The sequence below is a fragment of the Anneissia japonica genome, unplaced genomic scaffold, assembly GCF_011630105.1.
Source record: "Anneissia japonica isolate Jap-2015-1 unplaced genomic scaffold, ASM1163010v1 scaffold554_len289017_cov147, whole genome shotgun sequence".
Lineage (NCBI taxonomy): Eukaryota > Metazoa > Echinodermata > Crinoidea > Comatulida > Comatulidae > Anneissia > Anneissia japonica.
The window spans coordinates 48,020-62,284 of record NW_022701174.1 but is presented as its reverse complement, the minus strand read 5'-3'; positions in this window follow the sequence as shown (position 1 = coordinate 62,284).

Sequence of the window (14,265 nt, the reverse complement as noted above, 5' to 3'; positions counted from 1 at the left end):
GTTAACACTAGTGCCTTCCTGTTATATTATAATTACATGTTACAATCAACACAACCCAGTTAGCATTGTTAGCAGGAAATTATTTATATTTATTGAGAAGTATGTACTGATAGTGTGGGTAGTGTGTGCTGACATTGTGATTTCTCTGTGTTGACAGTGTGATCAATGTGTGCTCACAGTGTGATTGCTCTGTGTTGACAGTGTGATAATTCTGTGTTGACAGTGTGATAACTCTGTGTTGACAGTGTGATCACCCTGTGTTGATAGGGTGATTACCCTGTGTTGACAGTGTGATCACTCTGTGTTGACAGTGTGATCACTCTGTGTTGAGAGTGTGATCACTCTGTGCTGACAGTGTGCTTCACTCTGTGCTAACAGTGTGATCACTGCGTGTTGACAGTGTGATTACCCTGTGTTGATAGCGTGATCACTCTGTGTTGATAGTGTGATAACTCGGTATTTACAGTGTGATCACTCTGTGTTGACAGTGTGAACACTCTGTGTCGACAGTGTGATCACTCTGTGTTGGCGGTGTGATTCATTCCGTGCTGACAGTGTAACCACTCTGTGATGACATGTGATCAATCTCTGTTAACAGTGTGCTAACTATATGCTGACAGTGTGATCACTCTGTGCTGACGGTGTGATCACTTCGTGCAGTCGATGTGATCACTCTGTGTTAACAGTGTGATCACTCTTTGCTTAAAATGTGATCACTTCATGTTGACAGTGTAATAACGCTGTGGTAATAGTGTGGTCACTGTGTTTTATGACACTGTGATCACTCTGTTCCTAGATCCGCGCCTGTGGTGTACTGGTTCAGACGTCCCCTGTGGCGGACGACAAGGATTGCACCGGATTACCGTGTAGCAAGACACGAAGTGACCCTTGGGGAGATGAAGTCATTGATTGAGTGTCTATTCCACATATCTAAGCGCTTTGTCCTTTAGCAAAGGCGCTATATAAATTTATGTACATTATTTAGATTAAAATTTAAAAAAGTAATTTTTTGTAAAACATCAACTTCTTAGTTAAATCAATTTGCCATTTCTGAGCGCAGGTAGTGCTGGTTGCTGTGACTTGTTGCTCAGTGATCAGTAACAACTGTGAGTGTGCTTCTGCACAGTATGAGAATGATTTGTTATATGCGCACACTGCCACTCTTTGCGCAGCTCTTTGGCCTCGATAAGATTGTGGTTGATAAAGTTTTTTAGGGGTTACCAGGTAGGTCTGTTACCTCCTGGTAGACATTTGTCTAATAACGGTTAATAAAGTTATAAGATACATGAATGACAATTTGTTTACATGATTTGAATTTCGAAGGAGTCGTGCATAGTTAGAACTGCAGGATTACTTATTCCATAACATTGTATGGGATCAAAAGACTAACCTGATTTCCCATCTCCCGATACTTGCATCACTGCATACATCAAAAGAAATATCATTGCAAATGAAAACAATCGAATCATCTCTTCCCACACGTTGATCAATCTGCAAACAATATGTATTTTAAAGTTTTATTTGTATCCAAAACTTTGTATACTATATGTCTATCTTTTGATGTTTATTAATACTGATGCTTGAGTTTTTTTGTTTGTTTGGATGAATTTTGAATGAGTTTTCTTGGTTTTTGTACTGAAATAATTTCAGACTTAAAGACGGTGCGATCGCAACCTCTAAAGTGTATTAAGAAAAATAATTGTTTTATTTTACTGTTGATATGAATTACCCGTAAGATTCTTTTAGGTACGAGAGTGAAATTTCCGGGCACCTAGAGGTGTATATTCTCACAATTTTTGCACCTCAGCCCCAACTATGGTGGGGTTGAGGTCTGGTGTCGACTCTCACGCACCACTACCGCCAAATCCTGCATCCGCCCCAGCTGCATTAGTCGTTTATTTTTAATGTAAAATTGAAAAGTCGCATAATAATACTCAAATAAACGGCCTTTTAATTTCACTGTAAATGTGGTATCGTAGTATGTGATCATAAACTTTAAATGCTTATTGATCCCAACCATGTTGGAAAAAATGTGAAATGAGGAATAATAATAATAATAATAATAATAATAATAATAATAATAAATAATAATAATAATAATAATAATAATAATAACGCTAATTAAGGAACGATGTTTCGAATCCATCACGAAGTCACTCTCAAGTTCAAATGAGTTAAACAGTAAAACTGTTTACTAACTATAACCATGCCAAAGTTAGACAAAGAGCTTAGCTTTGATAGAATCAGATTGTTTACTCAGACTAGGTTTTAATTGTTGTATAGTATCTCATAGATGAAACAGTCAAATTTACTTCTGCATTTCTTTAGTGTCTTGAAACATTGTTCGTGTTGGTATCATGGTCCTTCATATGTTGGCCTAATGTAGATCTTTTATATTCATCAATGCGTTGGTGGAGGTGTCGGCATGTGTATCCGACATAACTTGTATCACACAAGTCACATTTAAAGTGGTACACCACACACTGTTGATTGACAATCATAGGTTTCTTTTCTATTTTCTTGACGCTTTCTCTCATTGTTCTGCTTGTGAAAACAGGCATGATGTTTTGTTGCTCAGTTGGTTAAGTATATAAGCCAAAATTATTATTATTATTAAGTTGACGCTTGACTGAGTTAGCAGATTTCTGGTCTTTGAATGGCAGGATAATTCGTACTTCAGGTTTTACATCTGTTTCAATCACTGATGTTGCAATTATCCTTGTCTGTAGGCTTAAATCTCTTTATGGTGGATGTGACGAGTTTATCTGGATATCCAAGGTATTTGAAAATCACTCTTAAGTTATCGTTGTTAAAAAGCTTGTCTGAAGATGAAAGCTTGTATGCAAGATTTAACATGGTTACTATCAGTGATTTCTTATACTTGCTTTCGACATGACTTTAATAGTGAAGTAATAAGCCGATGTCCGTGGGTTTTTAATGAACTCTTGAGTGTAGTTTACTTAAATCTTTGGTGATTAGTATTCCTAAGAAAGGTATTGAATTGTTTACAGCAGTTTCCATCGTAAAGGTAATTGCAGGATGAACATAGTTGAGCAAGTCCAGAAATCGCTTGGCTGATTCTATGTTCGGCATAAATACTAGTGTATCGTCAACATATATCGCTTGTATTATTTAAGCATTTGGTTGCTAGGCTCTCTTCAATATTACACATAAATGCATTATCCATCAGCGGTCCTAGAGGGGATCCCATAGCCGCACCATCGACTTGTTCATCCAAGTTAACTTGAAATTGAAAAAGCTGGTCTTTAGTTGCAATGTTAAGTAGAATAATGAGATCCTCTTTACTTAAGTTCAGTCCATAATTTTTGTTGAACCAGTTGAAACATCATACAATACTAATATGTCATCTACATTAATATCAGTCGAGCGAATATGGGATGCAACGGTGAAAATATCATCTATCGTGTGTTTATTTTTCGATAGTGGTTTTAACTTCTCATCTAACCATTGTTCCAATTTGTAATTGTACGTACCTTTTGCTCATAAAAAAGGCCTTATAGTTAGTGTCTCTTTGTGCATTTTAGGCAAACCATACAAGCATGGACCTATTATTAGTTCCATGATACAAGTGAGCTAACCTTGGGCCTGTTTGGCAGACTAACTTGGCGATTTCATTCAGGGGTGGCGCCAGGGGAGGTGGGGTCAGATTTCCCCGACAAAACCAAAGATTACGAAAGTGGTCCTGGGGGCGAAACCCCCGAAAATTTTGACAATTTAGGTTTTTCAAAGGCTTAATTAATCGATTTTAGAGTCCAATAGTATGTAGAAAATACATATAATGTTTTTCTCTCCCCGACGAATTGTGCTTTTTCTCCCCGACGGGGGGGGGGGGGATCTCTCTCCGACAGGGGCCCTGGCCCCCCTGGCCCCTCCGCTGGCGCCACCCCTGATTTCATTTGGTAAGATTTGTTAAGTAGCTGACTTCATATCCTTCTCCTTTTTCAGAAGGGGATGGTAGTGTGTCATCGGCCTTCCTCTTGTTCTTGGTTGTGCCGTTGAGATGGGTTTGAATTTGGAAGAATTGTTGATAGACGCTTCACATAATAATTTATCATACTCACTTTTAATCATTACTACTTTTTTTTTTCTTTATTTATCTTCAAAAAACATGACAAAGACATTCAAGGCAAAAGGAAAAGAACAGTAAAATATTAGTCATTCCTTATATATAACATTCTCATTTCATTTTTAACAAATCATTTTTTATCTTTTCTTTAACAAATCATTCTAAATCTGTGGAAGTACCTTATTTTAATTTAACGTTAAACTCAATAGTAGTAGGTATAACCTCCTTTACTTTATACAGAAAAACATTAGAAATGAGTATACAAGGTAGAGGTACGTGGATTATTTCAGTTAAAATTTAAGTCCATAACAATGTTTAATTTATAGCAAGTTAGAATCTAAACACTCAATCCACAGAAGATACAAAATATTTTCAGTGTTGCTTTCTTTTAACTAACAATACAAGGCCTTTTTTGGGAAGGGGGGGGGGTGTTGCCATATAGATTTGAAGCCAAATCTAAAAGTAAACATGTATAAACAGGAAAACAGAAATAACCCTTTTCCTGTAACTTATTTTTGTTTGGTTTTTTGGTAGAAATACGAATTTTTAAACAGACTTTCAATTTTATCAACAAATTTACAAATCGTAGCATTTTAAACCGGAAACACTAATCCGGAGAAATTACAACACATGATTTATACAATCCCATCTTTCCTTAAATTTTGATAAATTTTGTTTTCTTTTGTAAATAAGATTTTCTATTTTGTGGAAATATCTTATTTTATTAAGAAGTTCGCCTCTTGTTGGTTTTCTCTCCTTTATTTTACAAGTAAAAATATAGAATTTGGTAATGAGTAATATAAGGTTAAATAACATCTTATTGCTAACAAACTTTAAACCAAATAACATGGACCATTTATCTAGGTCAATATGAAGCAATGTTTTTACATATAGCCAAATATCTCTAACATACGTACAGTCCCATAAGAGATGCAAAATGTTTTCTGTATTGCTTTTACAAAAAGTTCACAAAGGTGAAATATCTTCAAACTTTGAAACCTTTTCATTTGTTCCCAGAATACTATGAATAATTTTATATTAAAAATATTGTAATTTTGAATCAGTGGTACATTCAAAATGTATTTTATAAGCAAAAACCCAGTCGAAATTAACAGGGAATGTGGTATGTGAATTCCATTTTAATTCAGAAATTGGTTTCGAAGAATGCATACTTTTTAATTTTCTATAAACAAGGCGGTTAGGTTTTTTGCAGAAAAGAAGCGATTGATATCTTCAGCTGTATTATCAGATTATAATTTAACTTCATTTGAACATAATTTTAGCCAATCTCTTGGAATTGCTGATATTATTTTGTAATACGATAAAAAACAAAACATGGTATCATATTTAGACTTGAATTTATTGTAATTTAAAACGGTACCGCCTTGGTCTAAAATATCATTAACATATTTTACTTTATGCAAAAGAGTTGAAGGAGGTAATAAAACATGATTACTCGACTTAATCAGACTATTACACCATATAATTTGAAGCTTTGGATCAATAATATTCTCACCATTTGTAAAAATATATTTACTCCATGCCACCAAAACATGTTTTATAAATTCGTTTTTTATCATGTCCAAGAAAAATTCAGTATGTCTAAAATTAAATTTTCAAATTAAACTTCCACCTAACGGTTTAATGGAGTAGTGCCAAAAAAGGTCCCATTTACTTTGTTTATTCAAAAACCTTTAGATCCATTTAGTTTTCATGCTTTGACAGAATGATTCAATATGAATCATTTTTAGCCCGCCCTCATTACGGTCCGAAATGAGCGTGGATCTATTTATTTTGTCTGGTTTATTATGCCATATGAACCTGAAAAATATACTGTTTAGCTCTGCGAAAAAAGGACTTCGGTGGATCTGGTAAAACGGAAAAAAAGGAAAGTTAATTTTGATATTGCTAATGATTTAAAAATTGTTATTTTTCCGATAGGCGAGAGATCCCTTGCTAACCAACTGTTTAATAAAAATCTAGTCTTAACTAATGACTTGCCTCATATTATATACTTTCAATGTTCTTTCTTCCTTTTTTTTTGTTGTAAAAAGTTGAAATTTGTATTTTATTTTTAATATTGTTACTAAATATCAAGGTTATTTTGTTGTATTTTATTAGGCATAGATTTATTGAGGAATGTATTTTATATGTAAATGATATGATGATGATAAAGAAATTATGTAAAATTGTTTGAATAAAGGTGGGTGTTCCCCACGAAAGATAAAAAAATAAATAAAACCTAGTCTGAATCAAAAATCTGATTCTATCAAAACTAAGCTCTTTGTCTAACTTTGGCATGGCTAATTACTGTCCCATTGTTATGAACCTTTTAGTTTATAGTTAGTAAGCAGTACTGTTATTTAACTCATCAACAACAACAATCAATCAATCAATCAACCTTTATTACGGAATTTCCTCCATGACAAATACAAAAATGAAAGCATAAATAATACAAACTGTATAGAGCAATAAAACCTGCTCAATGCAAAAGTGTATTCCACTTGTAAAACATACTGGTAGTCGAGTAATTTAAAACTGACTTAACACCTTTAACCTGGCTGTCTTCAGAAGCATATATCCTTTTCATGAAAGAGTAAACTGGTTTTCTTACAGATTCATAAAAAGAGAGTAGGCCGCACGTAACAAACATTGCACTTGCACTGCTTGCCTTGAGCTTACGAAGCAATAACCTTAAAGCGTTGTTATAACATAATCTTAACGGATTTATCGACTTGCTCTTGTAGTTTGACCATACATTTACACAATAAAAATTCATACAGAAACTTTTGAACAACGTGCACTTTACACCGTCCGTAAAAACGCTTCTACATAGAGTTGGCGCGCATACAAAGTGACCTATATTGCCGTGCTATATCAGCATCATCAGTAGTTGCATCACTAGTGAGTACGTGACCAAGGTAAGGAAATGAAGTTGCATACTTCAACTGTTCCCCACCTACAGTAGTGACAGGGACAACTTTCTTACACGTGGACAAAAGCACATGCACACTGACTTTTTACTATTAAATAAGATGTCATGTGTACTCGCATGATCTTCACAAATATCAAATAACTCTTTAAGCCCGGCTGCTGCCGACGTCGACGACAATAAGACGATATCATCAGCATAACTGAAATTATATAGTAGTTACTAGTTACATCCCTCGTCTTACTCTTAATATTGGAACTAAAACCACTTTTGTCATGTCTTGATTTATATGCCTATGACTTACCATTGAATTATAACAGATACGTACTTAATAGTACACATCGATCAATCGGTCACCTGCATACAGCAGGTGCTCCCCACAAAGTCCATCAAGTCGGTCGCTTTCTTTAACGAGAGAGCATTAACCTTTTAAGCGGTGATGATGGGCCGATCAGCTGATCGTCTGTTATTGTTTAAAAAAGACTTAACACATCATCACTACCACATTCATTATCAATGCAATTAAACAATTTCTGGTAGTGTTCTGCCCAATAATTACAAATATTTTCTTTTCCGTTCACTTTTTCAATAACATTGGTTAAATTATAATAATAATAATAAACTTGGTTTTAAATTAAGAATTCTACAATCAAAATTACAAATTGTTGTAATAATACATATCATAAAGATTGATCCTAACCAGGTTGGAAACATTTTTAATGTTATTATTAATAATATTAATAATAATAATATTAATAATAATAATAATAATAATAATAATAAAATTACAATTATTAATGGGCCTAGTTGTTCTAATAATAACAATAATATTATTATATGGTAATGATGATAATGATGATGATGATAATAATAATAATAATAATAATAATCATTAAAATATAATTAATAATAATTAAATAATAAACAGGCTTAGTTTAACTAACAAAAGTAGCCTCGCCATGTCTAGACATAGTATAAGTACTCTATCTAGTACTTCAGATCTAGTTTACACCTAACAACTGTAGTGTACAATGTAATGTTCCTTTTTATTGAAAGCTAGGGGCCTAAGTCTAGCCTATTCAATAAAGCTATAAATACAAGAATAGATAGACCCAGAACAATTAATAAATACCTAATAAGGTCTAACTTTCTATACTACAGTAGCCTACGCCTAACCTACTCTAGACAAGTTTTTATACACACAGCCGATACGCGGCGCCCTACTCATGCAATTCGGTTGATTACACGATTTTGGGCTCTCTTCTCGTTCTTCCTCTATCTATATTCTTTGGTATTACCCAGTAATTTGCATATCATTACTGAGTTAATGTCTATAATTACATATATTTAGCTGGGAACATATGTGCTGCTAATTACTATTTCATTAATGCCTATATATATTCTACCAACTGAGCTGTCAGGCCATAATGGTATACACCCTTGGAATTTCCCATTAGGACACGTGTTTCTCTCAAGGTAGGGCTTTATGGTTGAACCGATTTAAAAAAAACCGTCAGTTACAATGTCTTGCACAATGGTGCGCCTTTAGAGAGCGTTAAATCATAAATCTGGAGGTACGGCTGGAAATAAATGGTAACATATAAATCTAGATAGCCGTTACCACTGTTAAATTATAATAAATCATCAAAAAAAGGCAAATACAGTGTTCGAATAAAGGACGTGAAGGTACATAGTGTAACATAGCTCAGGCGCCTTTATTCGAAAGGCTATCTTATATCCACTTTTATTATACCCAGTCTAAATATTTAACTCATTGTATGCTGAAAGTGCTGTTGGGGGGTCAGGTCATTTTTAGTCTTTGAAAAACTAAACTCTCTGCTATACTTGTTGGTTGTAATCTTTATACTGCAGTAATATCCCGGGCTAGTATACTCTCTTGCATTTTTTTGAAGGCCTCTGTCTTTCCATCTCGGAAACCCTGTTCTATATATCTACCTTATCCTTCTCCTTTCTAAGATTAGCCCTTACCACGTTTTGTGATTGAGATAGTTCCGGTACTCATTCTCGATAAACTGGTATTCTTCATGACTTATATCCCTATTTACTCACTAGTTTACTGATTGTACTGAGATAGACTTGCCACAAGTTTCTAATTTATGGATTTTTCGTAGTACATTAGCGCATTTCGGAAAGCGCCACCAGCGTCAGTTTATGTTGAGAAACTTTTTTGATGAGAATTAGAGACTTGTAAAAGAGTGAGTCAAATCGAATGCAGACCGCTGGCCGTGACAAGCATGACGTAATTTTTAGGATGCCGTATTTGGCAATAGGGTGAATGTTATGACGGAAGGTCAACCAATCAAACGGTTCACGTTTTGGTGCCACGAATGTAGAGAGAAGTCGGGAAGCTGGGACATAGTACCGTACGTGCAGGTGTGTGGAATATCGTGGTACATTGTTAATGTAGGAAAAGAAAACACCAACCAAAACGCCAAAAAAGCTGTATTCCATAGAATTTTTTTTTTCTGCGCACAAGATCGAGTGCGTGGAAAAGCTGCAGTCTAGAAAGTATTTGGTTTGCGAACCGCCTTAGTCTCAGTATTTTAAAGACTAGAACATTTATCAGCCCACCACTAGGCCTAGGCCGACGGAAAAGCTGTCATGCTCTCGCAACTGCGACACAAAATTGAAGACAATGTATACCTGGATAAGCTATGGGAGTTGTCGCGGGTACGTTTACCTATTTTTAAAAACAAGTGAATGTCACCAAAAATAGGAGCAGCCCGTCTGTATTCCAAAGAGCAAAGAGAAATTTGATTAGCGCGGCGAAACATGAACTAACCACCTACAGCTGGTGTAGTGGACGGGACGAGCTGGGCCTATGAGATTCGTATCTTGATAAAATGATGATGGTACCAACGAGGCCAGAACTAATGTAAAGGTGCGTCAGTCTTTAAATTACTTATTAGAATTCTGTGTTTATCTTTCATTTATTGTTAAAATAAATGAAAGTGAATGATAGTAAGATAAAATGTAAACCATAAAGCTACTTTTTTTTAAGGAGGGCTATAGTTTGTTAAAGCAAATGAATTTACCAATACCAGATACCATTTTTTTTTAGTAATTTTAAAAATACACCTTGAACTTAATTTAAAAATCAAATAAACAGCCCCCATCACCCCTTCTGTCTGACTCTGTTGTGAGTGATGGTGAATGCACTTGTTATTGTACCTGCTTGATAAGTACTTGTACTTATTCTTCAGTTTTCAATCAGTTGATGGAATTTATATTTTCCCAAATATTCACAAAATGTCGCAGCCCTATTTCTATCTAGAGGAGGTACACTAACTTTAACCGTAGCCTATTGACTAACCTATATTTAATTGCTATTAATAATTCACATTTTCACTATGAGACAGACACTTTACATGAATCTCTGATATTAAATAATTTATCAATACTATAATATATAACTATTTTTAATCCTAAAATAATGATAAGGTCTATGTTAAATGTGCCATGGTTATGGAAAGTAGTCATGCCTATATGAAAATTTGGCTAGGACATATTTAGACAAACTTTTTATAATTTAAAAAAAAATGATATATAAATTATAATTATAAAATGCCATTGTCTTTATTTTACAGGTTTATCTCATACAGTTTTTACCATATACAGTACTGATGTTGCAGAAATTGTTGATAATTTTGTGATTAAAATTGATATATTGTTGTTTAGATCTATTTATTTAATTGTTTTGCAGGAATGGATATTCTGTGAATAGTCCAGCCGGATGATCCCCACTGACTTCCGTCAAGTTATGAAACTTGAGATGGAGCATCTGATGGAGAAGCACAAATTCCTGTATACCAAACCCAGTGTCATTTCGATATTAATTGTACTGAAATATACTTATGATAATGAACAATTAAATACAGTATGATCCTTCCTGTATTCTTTTGCATTGACGTTAAATTGACTGGTAATTAATATAGTAAATTTGTTAATTAGTAAAAATATTTTTTTTTTCCTGAAGCAGTTAATATGGTAAAACACTGAAAGATCAACAAATAAAGTTTGAAATGTAAAATCACTGTGGTTTGGATCATTTTTTGAGTTTCGTACAATGACAGTTACAATGTATTTTAATCCAAATACATGCGACTAAATTGTTTTCTCATTTACCTGCAATGGAGCCTATTTATTTTTACAAATTAAACAGAATGATTATATTTATTGAAAAATAAATCTGATAGCTATGGAGATCAGAACAATTAAAAGAGTTGCACATTTTCTCCTTTTTGCCTATTTGTTTTATTTATGGCCCAATAGAATGCTATAAATATTGTTTGTAAATTTGGAGTTGCATATTGCTCACTGTAACTTAGAAATAATACAAGAAAAAAAATTGATACTAAGGGGTGAAATGTGTTGTCATGTAATTAAATCAATTAGGCCTCCTTTTTGGCCAACATACTGCACAATGAACAATAAATTAAACCTTTCTCATTAAACAATAATTTATTACTCAGCTTCTCATCAAATGGTACGGTAATTAAAAACAAAAACAAATTGATATATTTATTCATTGTTTAAATTTCGGAAATACAGCTTTATGCAAAGGATGCAATTGTCCATAGATACGATGATATTCACCCATCCGTCGTACGTCGCATATTGAGGTTCCTAAATATTAGCCAGTTTGAAAAATTAAATATTTATACAGTATTATTATTATTTAATGCTATATTAACTACAATAATTACATTACTGTATGTTAAAACTAATATGTAGGCCTATTTCAAATAGATGTCTGCAAACCCGACGTGAATAATGACTATTGTGCTCTCTCTAGGCTAGGCCTAAACCTGAATGTGCTGAACCCGTCGAGAAAGCATGAGCTTGGCTGTATCATATCGATAATAATACTGTATTAACAGGCGTGAAGTTGGTTACTTTCCATGCAGCACACTTCTGTTGTGAAGGTGCGTTTAAATATTACCTCCATGGTTGGACGAATTGTGATAGGGGCCTAGCACTCGTCGTGGTGCACAAGCTGAGCTGACCTGAATCCTCCTTATCATTAGCTGGGCCGAGGGGAAGCATAATTAGCATATTTAATTTCTGCCGCGGTAATTAGCCAATCGGAAATCATACACCACGAAATCCTCACTCTTTTCCCAGTCCCTAAGCCCAGAAAAAGTATACTATGGAACGCCATGCAAATAAGTAAGATGGAACGCCATTTGTGCCAAAATCGATTTATTCTTAAGCATTTCAACTGATTAAGACAAAGATTAGGGACTGGAACCCAGTCTAGTACTGAGACTACTTTCTGCGGATCTTTTTATCTGCAGATGCTTGGTCAACTTCTTTTCCAGAGGCTTGTTTACAGCTATCCCAACCCCGGACAAAAATCCCAAAGTACAATTGACTAGCAACACCTATAGGAATTCCAACCGGTCCAGCGAAAACCCCCGTAACACCACTCATTCCCAACATAGAGGAGACCGGGGTCACTTGTTACAGGGGTAGATTGTTACAGTGGTCTTGTCCCCAAATAGGAAAAGTAGACGAAGGTATAACCAGTGTCATATTATAGGGCGCTGTAAGATCCATCACCACCGGCCATAGCGTGACAATCCGAAAGTCTGACGGGAATTGTAAGTAAAATGTTTGTTTTTATACCCCAAAAGTAATTTTTTCATGATAAACCGTTTCTGTAATAGCTTTCCCTCATGTAGATGGATAAAGAAAGTTTATATAATTATGTGAAGCATGGCCATTACCTAACACTTTCATAGGCAATTACCACACATTTCTGGGTAAGTTGGGGGTGGGGTAAGTTGTTACGGGTAAGTTGTTACTGTAACAAGGATGGTGACATAGCGAGTGTACCGAAGGAGGCGCACTTTACACGTGCGATCATTGTAAAGAAGATAAAATTGACATTTTTGGTTGACTGTTTTGTTGAGTAACTAAAATGCATTATAGTGCAGTCTTACAGTTAACCATAAGGCTAGAATAATAATGTTGTTGTCTCTTTTATACACTTTAAAGCATGTTTGTTTGCATATTTTAAACATTTTATCTAGTTTGTACAATGTAACAACTTGCCCCACATGGTGTATTCAATATACCCCGGACCAGGGGTAATTTGTTACAGTTGATCTACTTCATTAATTAATTAATGATTAATTAACGGATTGATATATGACAGTTGTAATTGCTTCGTTTTATAACCAATATACTGTTCTTGGATTAGAATAAAATGGTGTGTTTGTCTCATTCAATACGTAATTAAGGAACAATATGTAAATTTTGTAACAACTGACCCCGGTCTCCCCTACTCTTGCTAGTTGTCGATAATACAGATACCACCTCTTTGTATTTATCGTAAATCTTGTCTCTGTCTTGAATCTCTTGCATTAGAGCTTTTTCAAGAGAGTCGATCCTGTTGAGCCTATAACTACCTTCTTGAGGAGCTCCCCCGGAGCCTTGTGGAATACTTTCCTGTATCATTTTGTTTACGTTAAAACTCATATGTTTATTATAATAAATAAAATAAAAATATGAACTTTACAGTTACAAAAGTCAGGTCTGGAGAATCGCACCGATTACCGACTTCTATAGATAATAGAAATGGTTGTGCAAGCATTTTTTGCAAATGCATACATAGAAAAGTTGGTTACCACAATCTAACAAACTCTACCATAATTTGTCGTGACGAGAAGAAACCCCAACGTTGGTTGGCTACCGAAGTGGTCTGGAGTTCCCTTTTTTAGGGATTTTGGACGGATAAAGAAGTTGAACGATATGAACGATATTGTCATCCGAAGAATGTGCATACCAAATATCACAGGTGTTCACCGAATTGTGAAATCTTAGTGGTTGGCATACGTCCATACTACATTCCACGTGAGTTCTCGCATGTCATAAATGTTTCTATCTATATCCCACAAACAAATTTGGGAAAAGAAGCACTTTTAGAATTAAATAACGTAGTCCAGGATATTGAAGTACTACATCCTGACGCATATATCATCATAAATGGCGACTTCAATCGTAATCATTTCAAGAAAACCAACTACTATCGTCAAGTAACTTGCCATACTAGGGGTACAGCGATCTTGGAACAATGCTACGCGAACGTAAAGAATGCGTACGTTTCAACAAAATTACCTAATGTTGGAATGAGTGACCATAATCTGGTTCTACTTAGTCCAAAGTATATACCTCTTGTAAAACGGCAAAAAGCAAAGAGTATTCAAGTTCAGAAATGGTC